This window comes from Rhyacophila brunnea, unplaced genomic scaffold (assembly GCF_057557595.1).
Source record: "Rhyacophila brunnea isolate RB1 unplaced genomic scaffold, BYU_Rbru_1.0 scaffold_6, whole genome shotgun sequence".
NCBI classification, from domain to species: Eukaryota; Metazoa; Arthropoda; class Insecta; order Trichoptera; family Rhyacophilidae; genus Rhyacophila; species Rhyacophila brunnea.
Genome location: NW_028233276.1, coordinates 3,651,973 through 3,664,756, shown reverse-complemented (window position 1 = coordinate 3,664,756; position 12,784 = coordinate 3,651,973).

Genomic DNA, 12,784 nt, shown 5'->3' with positions numbered 1-12,784 from the left:
GCCTCAGTGGGACATTTTCAACTGAATACATTTTTTTAAAACAATATTTATCAAACAAAATTCAAAGCGATAGAAATAATATAACAATAGGTACATAATAATTATCCGTCCAATAATACCTTCCCAATAACAGACTAATTTAAAACTAATGAGGTTGGACATTAATATTTCATACTACGTCAGGGGCATTAAACAAATTATTTAAAATATTAACAAACCACAAAATATGAAACAATCTACACTTACAATAACATTAATATCAACAAATAATTATGATTAGTCAAAATTTACAATAAAAATTTTATAAAAAATAAAATAAAACAATATTATCAATTGAAGTGGATCGAATAAAAAACAAATACAACCAAAATATGAGTCAAAATTAAATAAAAATTAAAATAATAAATAATGTACAATATACAAAATTATGTTATGACAATCCCAAATATTAAATAGGGTATAAGGAGATATAATGGAGGTATAATGGAGAAGACACAAAATATAATTGATCATTTAACAAATTAGAATTGGGCAAAAATTTATACCTATTAATTTCTAGGATTTCCTGTTTATCCAATTTTATAGATTTCTCATTCAAATGCAGGATTTTTAAATTTTTACTGATATTAAAAGAGTGATTATTTAAACTTAAATGATTTCCAAAAGCTGAAGATTCATTACCATTTTTGGCACAGGCTAAGTGTTCTTTGATCCTAGTATTAAAAGAACGTCCCGTTTGTCCAACATATTTGGCATCACAAGAGTCACAACTTAATAGATAAATTCCACTTTGGTTAAGTTTATCTAATCTATCTTTAGTATTCACCAGTATTGAATTCAAATTTTGTGTGTTGTAAAATGTTACATTGAAAAGTTTTTTATCTATTTTTCTTGAAGTATTCTCAGACACTCTTCCTAGGAAACATAATTTAACCCAGCGTTTTTTAACACTGGCTTCATCTATCACTAAGCCAGAAGTCACATTTAATAAAGCTAATTTTTTAGATTTGTTGGCCAGAATGCGATCAATCAAACGTGAGTCATAACCGTTATTAAAAGCGATTTGTTTAATCGTCTTTAACTCCAAAGCAAAACTATTTTCGGACATAGAAACCATTAATAAACGATGTATAAAAGCATGGAAAACTGATAATTTATGTGAGATATGGTGTCTAGAAGAGTTATTAATAATGTTATCACTGAAGGTATCCTTTCTAAAAATGCTAAATGTATGTTTGTTATTTGTAATAGTGATTGTTAAATCCAAGAAGTTAATTGTACTGTTCCCTAGTTCCATTGTGAATTGAATTGACTTGTTAATACTATTTATGTCTTTAAAAAAAATATCTAATTGTCTTTCCGTGCCTGACCACAAAGCTAAGATATCATCTACATATCTATACCAGTAAATGATATTTCTAAATGAATTTAAATTGCTAATCTTAGATTCGACTATATCCATGAAGAAATCTGCCAAAATAGGAGATAAGGGACTACCCATTGCCAAGCCATTAATTTGTCGATATATGCTTCCATTAAATTTAAAGAAATTCTGATCTATGCAACAATCAATTACAGATTTTATGTCTTTTGTCCACTGAGATTAAGATTCTACATGTCTATAAAGTCCAAGATTGCGGATTTCAAATCCATTATTGGGACACTAGTGAATAAACTCACAACATCAAATGACACGAGTTTTGCATTCACAGGTACCACAACATTTTTGATTTTATCAACTAAATCTAAAGAATTCTTTATTGTAAATTTTGGTATAAAATCTAATTTATGTTTGAACAAGTTATTACCTAATTTAGCTAATTTGTATGAAGGCGCAGAATTAAAAGAAACGACTGGTCTTAGTGGTAAATTTACTTTATGTATTTTTGGTAAACCATACAATCTAGGACACTGCGGATTCATTTGTTTATATGCTCTTTTCAACCTTTCAGTTGGTAGGCATGCATTACAATCATATATTAATGTTTTTACTGTTTCTGCACTAACCATAGTGGGATCACGTTTCAAGACAACAAATGATGGGCCCGACAAAAGATCTTCCATTTTTTCCACATAAGTACTCTTATTCATAATCACTGTGGCGTTGCCTTTATCTGCTTTTGAAATCACTAAATTACAAGATTTCATTTTATTTTTAATCAATTTTACAGCACTAATTTCTGAATGATTATAATTATTATTATTAATATTATTTAATTCCTTCTTTAAAACAGTAGAACACAAGTATCGCGTCGCCATGTCCGACTTTAAAGAGATGTCAACATCAATGGCCAAGTTTTCTAAATCTTTATTGGTTACCTGAAGATTTTTTTAAAAGACATAAATAGTATTAATGAGTCAATTCAATTCACAATGGAACTAGGGAACAGTACAATTAACTTCTTGGATTTAACAATCACTATTACAAATAACAAACATACATTTAGCATTTTTAGAAAGGATACCTTCAGTGATAACATTATTAATAACTCTTCTAGACACCATATCTCACATAAATTATCAGTTTTCCATGCTTTTATACATCGTTTATTAATGGTTCCTATGTCCGAAAATAGTTTTGCTTTGGAGTTAAAGACGATTAAACAAATCGCTTTTAATAACGGTTATGACTCACGTTTGATTGATCGCATTCTGGCCAACAAATCTAAAAAATTAGCTTTATTAAATGTGACTTCTGGCTTAGTGATAGATGAAGCCAGTGTTAAAAAACGCTGGGTTAAATTATGTTTCCTAGGAAGAGTGTCTGAGAATACTTCAAGAAAAATAGATAAAAAACTTTTCAATGTAACATTTTACAACACACAAAATTTGAATTCAATACTGGTGAATACTAAAGATAGATTAGATAAACTTAACCAAAGTGGAATTTATCTATTAAGTTGTGACTCTTGTGATGCCAAATATGTTGGACAAACGGGACGTTCTTTTAATACTAGGATCAAAGAACACTCAGCCTGTGCCAAAAATGGTAATGAATCTTCAGCCTTTGGAAATCATTTAAGTTTAAATAATCACTCTTTTAATATCAGTAAAAATTTAAAAATCCTGCATTTGAATGAGAAATCTATAAAATTGGATAAACAGGAAATCCTAGAAATTAATAGGTATAAATTTTTGCCCAATTCTAATTTGTTAAATGATCAATTATATTTTGTGTCTTCTCCATTATTATACCCTATTTAATATTTGGGATGGTCATAACATAATTTTATATATTGTACATTATTTATTATTTTAATTTTGACTCATATTTTGGCTGTATTTGTTTTTTATTCGATCCACTTCAATTGATAATATTGTTTTATTTAATTTTTTATAAAATTTTTATTGTAAATTTTGACTAATCATAATTATTTGTTGATATTAATGTTATTGTAAGTGTAGATTGTTTCATATTTTGTGGTTTGTTAATATTTTAAATAATTTGTTTAATGCCCTGACGTAGTATGAAATATTAATGTCCAACCTCATTAGTTTTAAATTAGTCTGTTATTGGGAAGGTATTATTGGACGGATAATTATTATGTACCTATTGTTATATTATTTCTATCGCTTTGAATTTTGTTTGATAAATATTGTTTTATAAAAATGTATTCAGTTGTAAATGTCCCACTGAGGCGGACGAAACCGGTCCTAATATATTAATTAAAGTGGAATAAGTACTATAAAAAATTGCGTTTTATTAAATAAAAACAATAATACCATTTTGTTTGATAAAAAATATGACGAAACAAATTTTTTTTTTTTTTAAATTGCTCCTATAAAGTTGCAAATTATTGTGACAATAGTGGAATAACATTGAATTGGAAAAAATACCTTGAATGTCATTTATTACATGATTTGAATATTGAATATTTGAATTTTATTTGTTCTAAAAATTAATAGTATTTTTTTTATATAATTGTGGTATTTGGATATGATATATTTGGAGGATATTTTGTCGGGGGGGGTTTCGCATGCTCACGTGTTCCAGCAAACAATCTAAATATTAATAAAAATAGAGGGTGATTTGAAAGGTAATACAGTCACTTTTTGATTCAAACACTCATGATTGTACAATTTTTTATATACCATTTGAAAAATATTTTTCCCCCAAATGTTTCACCCTAGATCGCGAGTGAGTCATATAATAATATTATGACGTGTGAATAACAATTATTTTAAATTATGGTTTTAAAAAATTTGCGATGTTTTAAAAAAATGCAAGGAGCACGATGCACTTGTATGGTGTTAGAAGAGTCGCTACTGACTAGCATGGAACTTCTAACAAATATATATTTTTTCCAAAGACTTTGTTACAATGAGTTTTCGTTAATAATAATAACATTATGTTTATGTTAATCGAAAACTACAAATAATTATTATTGTAAAAAAATTTAATTGGCTATAACTAAGGATTATTTTTTGTGTTATTTTTTGTTCACTTATAATAATTTTAATATTTTCAAGTTATGTTAAAACCCCAATGTGTATAAAAGTTTGTTTTTTTTTGATATAATTGTATAAAAGTTTAATTGGATCTAATCCGATTAGATTTTTTCCATTACTTATTTCCATGCCATGACAGAAATCCGTGGCGAAAAGTAGAGGTAAGGCTGTTAACCTATTGGTGTCCGACTTTCCGAAACACAAATTGGTCATTCAATCCAAGTTTATCTTTGTATATAATAAGAACAGTAAATTGACTTCCAATAATCAAATATCAATAACTCAAAATATATAACTTGAAATCAATTGATTTTTGGAACATATATAAAAAAAGGATACACTATTATAATTTCAGAGTTATAAAAATAATAAAACACATAAAAATGGAGATAGGGAGGTTCAAAGTTCAATAAATAAAAACTTTTGTTGATTTTTTTTTAACTTCCCGCGATGTTTTCAAGTATTTTTTTAAAATTATTATTTGGTTGAAAACTTCACTAATCATTGATTTTTAGAGTATAGGAAGTTGTTTTAAAACATATTAGATAAACAATTTAAACAATAGATGCCACATAGTCACAAAAAATTCACAAATATATTCAGTACGAATTCACACAGCGACATTTAAAAAATCTATAATATATTTATTTGGTAAGAAACCTCGCTAACCAAAATTCCATTTGGTGCAGAAATCTTCTTAGACTTATATTTAATTCATTATTTTTTCGATAGATGCATATGGACGTCCCAAAAAATTAACGAAAAGGTGCCTTACGAGAATTTCTCGTGCTTGGTACAAAAGACAAAAAATCCTTCTTTTTCTCATGTTTGGTCGGCTATGGGTTATAAGATCCACCATAAATAATTCAAATTTGTTTTTTTTAACATACCGTGAACATTACAAATTACAAATTTATGACGTTCACAACATGACATTTAAAAACAAACAAACAGTGTAAAGAAGAAATAAATATATGCAGTATCACAAAAACAATATGAAAAGTAAAGTAAAAGGTATAAAATTATAAATAAAAATATTAAATATAAATTATAAAGCATGGAAGCACACCGAATGAGCTAAGGGGACCTATTTTAAGTATTTATAAAATCCACCTATACTCATCCTCATGTACCTATAATGTCCACCTATACTCATCCTCACGTAGATGGAATATATCAACATCCAAAGTGATTTGGTTGAACAGAGTTATTGCCCTCCCAATTGGCATCACCAAAGGCAGGTTAGTTCTGCTCCTCGATAGAACAAAGAACTGATGCTCCCGATTTCTAAGATAGTTATCAGGGACACACAAGTCAATATTACCAAGAATGGCAGAGTTCTCATTTACACCACGTATAAGTTGAAAAAAATACGTGGCCAAATATTGATATCTTCTAGCACTTAAACTACAGTATGTAAGCATACCTAAGAGAAAGTCAGTTGGATAAAGCCACGGATAGTATCCATATAACCTTTAATCAAAAATTTCTTTTGGACTCACTCCACCATAAGGTCATAATTCAACTGATGCGGGGCCTAAACAATCGATCCACTCTCAAGCCGGCTTCTTACTAAGGAATTATAATGAATTTTTAATACAGTCACATGCGAAAAGATCCAGGAAGTACACAAGATGAAGTCCAACATTTGTAGCACCTTTTTACAAATGATAGCTATATGACCACTAAATGACAGTTTACTGCCAAACATAATGCAAAGAACCCTTACAGATGGTATTCGCGAAAGAACTCTGCCATACATCGAATATTGGAAAAATAATACTCGTGAGGTTCCGGTAAATGATAAAATATTGCATTTTTCAATATTCAAGTCCAGTTTGTTACGCCTGCCCCAATCTAATATATTATCTATAACGACAATCGTCCAAGGTGACAACTTCCATGAAGAGTTTCAAGTCATCAGCGAACAACAAAAACATAGCATTTTTAATAATGCTTAATGACCATTGCTAAACGTTGTCAGTCATGTATTTGTTTTCTTTTTAATAAGACTATGATAATTTACAAATGGTGTTAGTTAATTTTTAAAATTCTATTAAACCCTGAAACCATGCTATATAATAGATAATAGTCAAAAAATACTCATCTATCTTAAAATATTTAAAATTATGAAATTAAATTGGTTCCATGACAAAACATAACAGTGACAAACAGAACACGACAAAACAGAACATGACAAAACCATTAAATCATACATAACTTTGGATATTTTATAGATAGAATAATGTTTTTAACTGTTATGGTTTGGTTTAGGCGGGGTTTAATTGATTTTTAAAAACTAACCAACACCATTTGTAAATTGTAGCCTTAGTTCAATAAAAACCAATACGTATGACTAACAAAGTTAAATGTGCACTATTTATGGTGGATTTTAACAGCCTACCTCCATCCTTCGCTACTGGTATATACATCATTCCATTAGGCTGGTTTCAGGCCTTTAGGGTTTAAAGGGTTGACGTCTCAATAGGTTGCAATAACAATAATTATTGATAATAATTATTGTAATGTTTTAATTCTTTATATGTGGTAATGAGAATAATATGAATACGTGTATTAATTAAGGCGCTAAGTACCAAAAAAATAAAAACTGAGATTTTTATAGAAAAATGTTCTACATACCAACGCCAATAACTTCAACTATAGTCTAAGTGCCTCAAGCAAGTCAAAAAAATACAGCAAAATAATTAAACCTGTCGACGTTGTAAGTCCGTTGGCGTGTTTTATTTATAATGGTGTAAGTAGCACTGCAGTGGTCAACGGCATTCAATATAAAATAGCTGACGATGGTGTGTTGACACTTGCGAGTTCTTAATACCTAAAATTATAGAAGCTGCCGTGATTGCTTCACACTGTAAAACTACATTTTTCAAAGGGTCTGCTTCATGAAATTTTACTGCAATGACTCGGAATTTTGTAACTACAGGCAATACTACTTTTTGGTACTTAGAGCCTTATTTAATACACGTATTCATATGTAAATAAGTTGACTTTTGCATTTTATGTTACTTACTATAGGAACACATCTTAATATCCTTGACTTTTTTCAATTCCAAATGAATGCATAAGCCCACTCATATGGTTAAGAGTGACTATGCACAGGGACTAAGAAACTGATGAGTAAAGTCAAATTGGCGACATTAATACTAATTAGAGATTATATCACAACACAAGCCAGTGTCATTTTACTTTGGTTGCATTATCTATGCAGAGGTTAAATTTACGTTCTCCGTATCTTATGGTCACTTATAAACACCACCGTTGACCACATATTTTGTTGGTATGTAGAACATAGTTGGTATGTAGAACATTTTTCTATAAAAATGTAAGTTTTTATTTTTTTGGTACTTAGCGCCTTAATTAATACACGTATTCATATTATGTAAGTAAATATTTTTATATTTATATATTTTTTATCCACTAGATTTTAACTCCCACGATGGCTGCGCGGATTAAGCGTTGGCGTATAGCGTTGTGGGTCCCAGGTTCCAATCGCAGGTCTGGAAAGTACACATTGTTTTTCAATTTGTATATAAGTCAGAGTATTGACCTAATAGGTTCAGCAAGTGGCTGACATCCATTTCTCCTAAAAACAAAAATCTGTTAATACAAACCTCCACTCTGTGTAGGCCCACATGATCCTATTAGGATCGCACATGGTCGAAAGATAGAAAGATTTTAACAAGTAAGTTTTATATAATGGTTTTCAAAATTCCTTAAATGAGGTCTCAGTCTCAATTGATTCCTTATTACTATTCCAAGAAAAAATATTGATATTCCTTTATGTTTATAAATGTGTTTAGTGTATAAAAGAGGACAATTCGAGCCAAAACATTAAAATTACGATTATGTTTCCTATGTTAGTAAGTAATAATTTTATTTTATAGACCCATGTCTCAAGGCAGACTATAAGTCAGGCCGTGGCACGAAACTGTGAATTTTGATCATAGTGCTAGCCAGTGCTCAAACTTCGAATGCAGTATAGTAAACTGGTTGTAACAAATGATGACTGGTCATATTGAAAAAATGGTAATATGTTAATTGAGACGTCTACTTACAAAAAGCGACAAGTCCATAATTCAATATTATCGGGAAACAACGTTTTTATGTTTTAAGCTTCAATTATTTGTTTTAACGTGAGATTATTTTTTCCGTTGTATTCTATGTCGAAATTAGAACCATATGGCAATTTGTTTCAGCTGATAAATTCTTAATGTCGCACCATGAGTGTAAAAACCAAGGCATCTGCAAATTTTTCAATTTCGAGATTAAATGCAAAACAACTGCAAAAGTCGTGAACTTGATAATGTAAAAATGAAGTAACTGAAAGAACATGCAATATAATGTAGATATAAACCAAATATTATGATTTTTTTTAGAAACTATTCCTCCTAACAAAACGAAGACTTCAAACCCTAATATATCCAAAATATATCTTTTGCAGATGCCTTGGTTTTACACTCACGGTGCGATGTAATAAATATAGGCAAAATAAAATTGGACGTAGCGCTACTTGTACCTCACTTTTTATTTTATTCCGCATAAGGCACATATTTCCGTGGCATTGTCATGAGTTTACCGTATGCTACAGCTTGGGAGACGCCATTTCCAATATTGAACGTTCCCTTATTGGTTGACTTAAACACGCGCGAAATCAACCAAGCTTTAAATAATATGAAACACAGACTTGGCGCTTTTTGTAACAAATCGAGACTTAAAATATTTTTTTTCTTAGGGTTATGTCGCGCTTTGGAAGTTATAGATAAATACATATTGTGTAAAATTATACAAAGAATACATGCATATTTTTTTCTCCATTTTGACCAAATGTGGACTTTTTGGAATTAGACGCCTCAATTAATGTGAACGAAAAATTCAATCAAAAATCTTCATATACCTACTATAAATTGGTTTACCGAATTGCATTAGAAGATAATATGCAATAATTAGTACTACAATCGGAACACGCAATTCAGTGCCGCTGCCTGACTATAGTGGGCCTTAACCATGTCCAATAAGGGATATACCTACTCCAATGTTCGGAGTAAATGCTTATGTTGAATCTACTTTCAGGGAGCCTTCTGTGGTTGCTTCCTTATAAAAATCACTGAAAAATTTCTAGTTTGTTGTAAGCCATTTTTATATGCAAAATAAAATATAAGTATACAATTTTGTCTCTAGAGTTTGAATAAAAAAAATTAGTGCTGTGTTCCCAGAGGTTCTTTTTCCTAATTGCAATATGTTTAGGCTCCATTTCAACAACAGAAGGCTTTCTTCAACATCTTTGGGGGTTGTTTGAATCCTGTTTTATTCATTAATATGTATGTGGTAATGTGAATACTGCTCCCAACGCCTGTTTAAATTATTATAATGTTTAATCCTCATTAATATGACCTGAGATACACTTTGTAACAGCAGCAAAGGGTGGAGTTAAGCTGTTAAGATCCGCCATAAATAGTGCACATTAAACTTTGTTAGTCATACTTTTATTTGTTTTTATTGAACTAAGACTACCATTTAGAGATAGTGTTGGTTAGTTTTTAAAAATCAATTAAACCCTGCCTAAACCAAGCCATAATAGTTTTGGTATACTTTGGGCGATACCACACAATTATTGTTCATACTTATTTTTCGTTGGATTAAGAATACATATTACACATTGTTGGTTCCTTTTTTTTTAAATTCATTAAGTCCTGCCTAAACCAAACTATAATCGATAAAAATAGTATTCTATCTATAAAATATCCAAAGTTATCTATGATTTAATTGCATAATTTTAGATATTTTATAGATAGACTTTGGTTTCGCATGGTTTCATTGAATTTTTAAAACTAACTAACACTGTATATTGTAGTCTTTTTTTTAATGAAAACAAATACGTATGACTGACAAAGTTTAGTGTTCACTATTTATGGCGGAACTTAACAGCCTACCCCCACCCTTCGCCACTGCTTTGTAACAATACTCAGTATAAATATACAATTTATAGACTTATTCGGATTATCTATTATCCAATGAAACTGTATTTTTTTAAATAGTGTATTCACAGTTATAAGGGAAAGTATTTGTTGGATTTTGTTTAAAATTTTATTATTAATTTCATATTTAAGATTTCTTGTTATACACATTTTTCATATCGACTGCCTCATGTAATAACACACCAATTCGAAATAGTGTGTTTTATGTTTTTTGAGCTATTGTTGCATAGAAAAAAATACCACACCAGCCAATTTTTTTTTTGGATTTTTTTCTCGAAAAACACCCAAAATACTGTTTAAAATAATACTCGTAAGTAGAGTTATGATTATATAACATTTTTTGTAAAATCTTAAATTACATGGAATAATAATCCACTTGTAGTTGGTGTGTTATTACTCGGAAAAAATATACATGCTCCCTACACAAATCATTTTAGTGTATCATTGAACTATGATTTCACCGTGGAATATGACACTAATTCAACTTTCACCTTCAAATCTCGCCTTTATCAACATATAACAACACTGTATTGAAAAATCATTATCCTTTGTAATGAATCGCACCTACTTTCATTATCACAAATTGCTTTTGTGACAGTAAAATTGTATTATTTTTGTTATTGTGTACAAATGACTAATTTTAATATTATTATTAATACTATCGGCCTATGGTAGGTACTATTGGAATTTGAATTAAAATTCTAATGGATTTAAGTTATCAACTATTCCATTTAATTAATATGTCGCCAACTAGATCTCGGCGAATATTACAATAAGCTCAAGAGACTAATAAAATAAAGGATGGAAACAATAAAAAAATAAATCGCCTATTTCAGACAACACATTTTTAGGTTATAATTATAAATAATTCAACCTTAAATATTCTGTCTGTACTATTGGCTCCTACAGGATTATTTTCAATGTTTATAATATTCTGTGTTTCGTAATATAAACTATAACGTCTTCCTATCATTAGTAAGCATCGTATAAATGCATATTTGCACCATTAGTTTCCAATTTACAACCTACAATAATTATTCTTCTTGTATTGATTCCATGACGACTGGTGATAAGTAAATAAGGTAATACTTGCCTATTTTTGCACATGTGTTGACCTTTTTACTATACCTTTATGATAAATATGGTAGTAAAAAAAGTCTAAAAGGTTTATTGCATGTTTGGGTGAAAATTGGATAGTCCAGGTTGATTTTATCCCCATCTGAAGACTCCGAATAGTCCTAGTGATCCTGGATAGTCGGGTTTTAGTTGTTCTTCCAGTGTGCCATTATGACGAAAAAATTTGGAGGAGATTTGGGAATGATTGATGATTTGATCGAAGAAATTACGAAATCTCCAGCAGATCTTACACAGAATGAAATATATCGCTCTATTTTAGAGCATAATAAATAACAGTATACTTCTGTCAGTACTTTACCACCTTGAAACATAAATGCACTTGTAGACATCACGTCATCAGACATGACGTTGTACCTACTTAGTGCATCTGTACAAAGTATTTTCACTATAAATTGACACACTTGAATCGAGAAAAAGAAGAGAGCTGTAATTTAAGACTTGTGTAAAAGGAAGAAAGCCAAAAAAGCATTCAATTCAGGTGAAGAATATGTAAATGAATATAAGAATATTTGAATACCATGGAAGCACTATGTAAAAATTCTTGCCAATTCAAATATGTGCCCAAAAAATGAGTGAATCCGAACGTCAAGTTAGTTTTGATTCATTTTGTATTATTGGCAATCATGAGAAACAATGGGATTACATCTTACGATATGACAAGTTAGTGCAAAAGAAAACCCAAAAACTACCAGCTTCTTTAAGACGTTTAAAAGCACTTATTTATGGTTTGTCATGCAATAACGAAATAATAAAAGTATGTAAAACTATGTTTTTACAAACACTTTCAATTTCAAATATGTGGGTGGTGAGTGCTTTTAAAAAAAGGAAGAGTCAGAATTGCTATTGTATAGTCAAGGCAGGTACAACAACCGTTCTCATGCACTTAAGGAAGCAAAAAAAAATAGTATAATTGAACATGTTAATAATATATTTCATAAGAAAAGAATCCCACTATGTTAGAAAAAATAGCCAAAAAGAATATTAAGACGAGAATTTGAATATGGTTAAAATGTTTCCCCAATATACGAGGGTGGGTCAATAAGTCCTTAGAAAAGCCGACAGGTGGCGCGACTAGTACTGTAAGCGGTTTGTTTTCATGCAGCGGCACTACCGATTCAGTATGTTGCGAAGTTTCAATCAGATTGGTCGGGTTGTTGTGTGTTTCTCGTACATTTAAAAAAAAAATTTGCTTGTTTACAAAA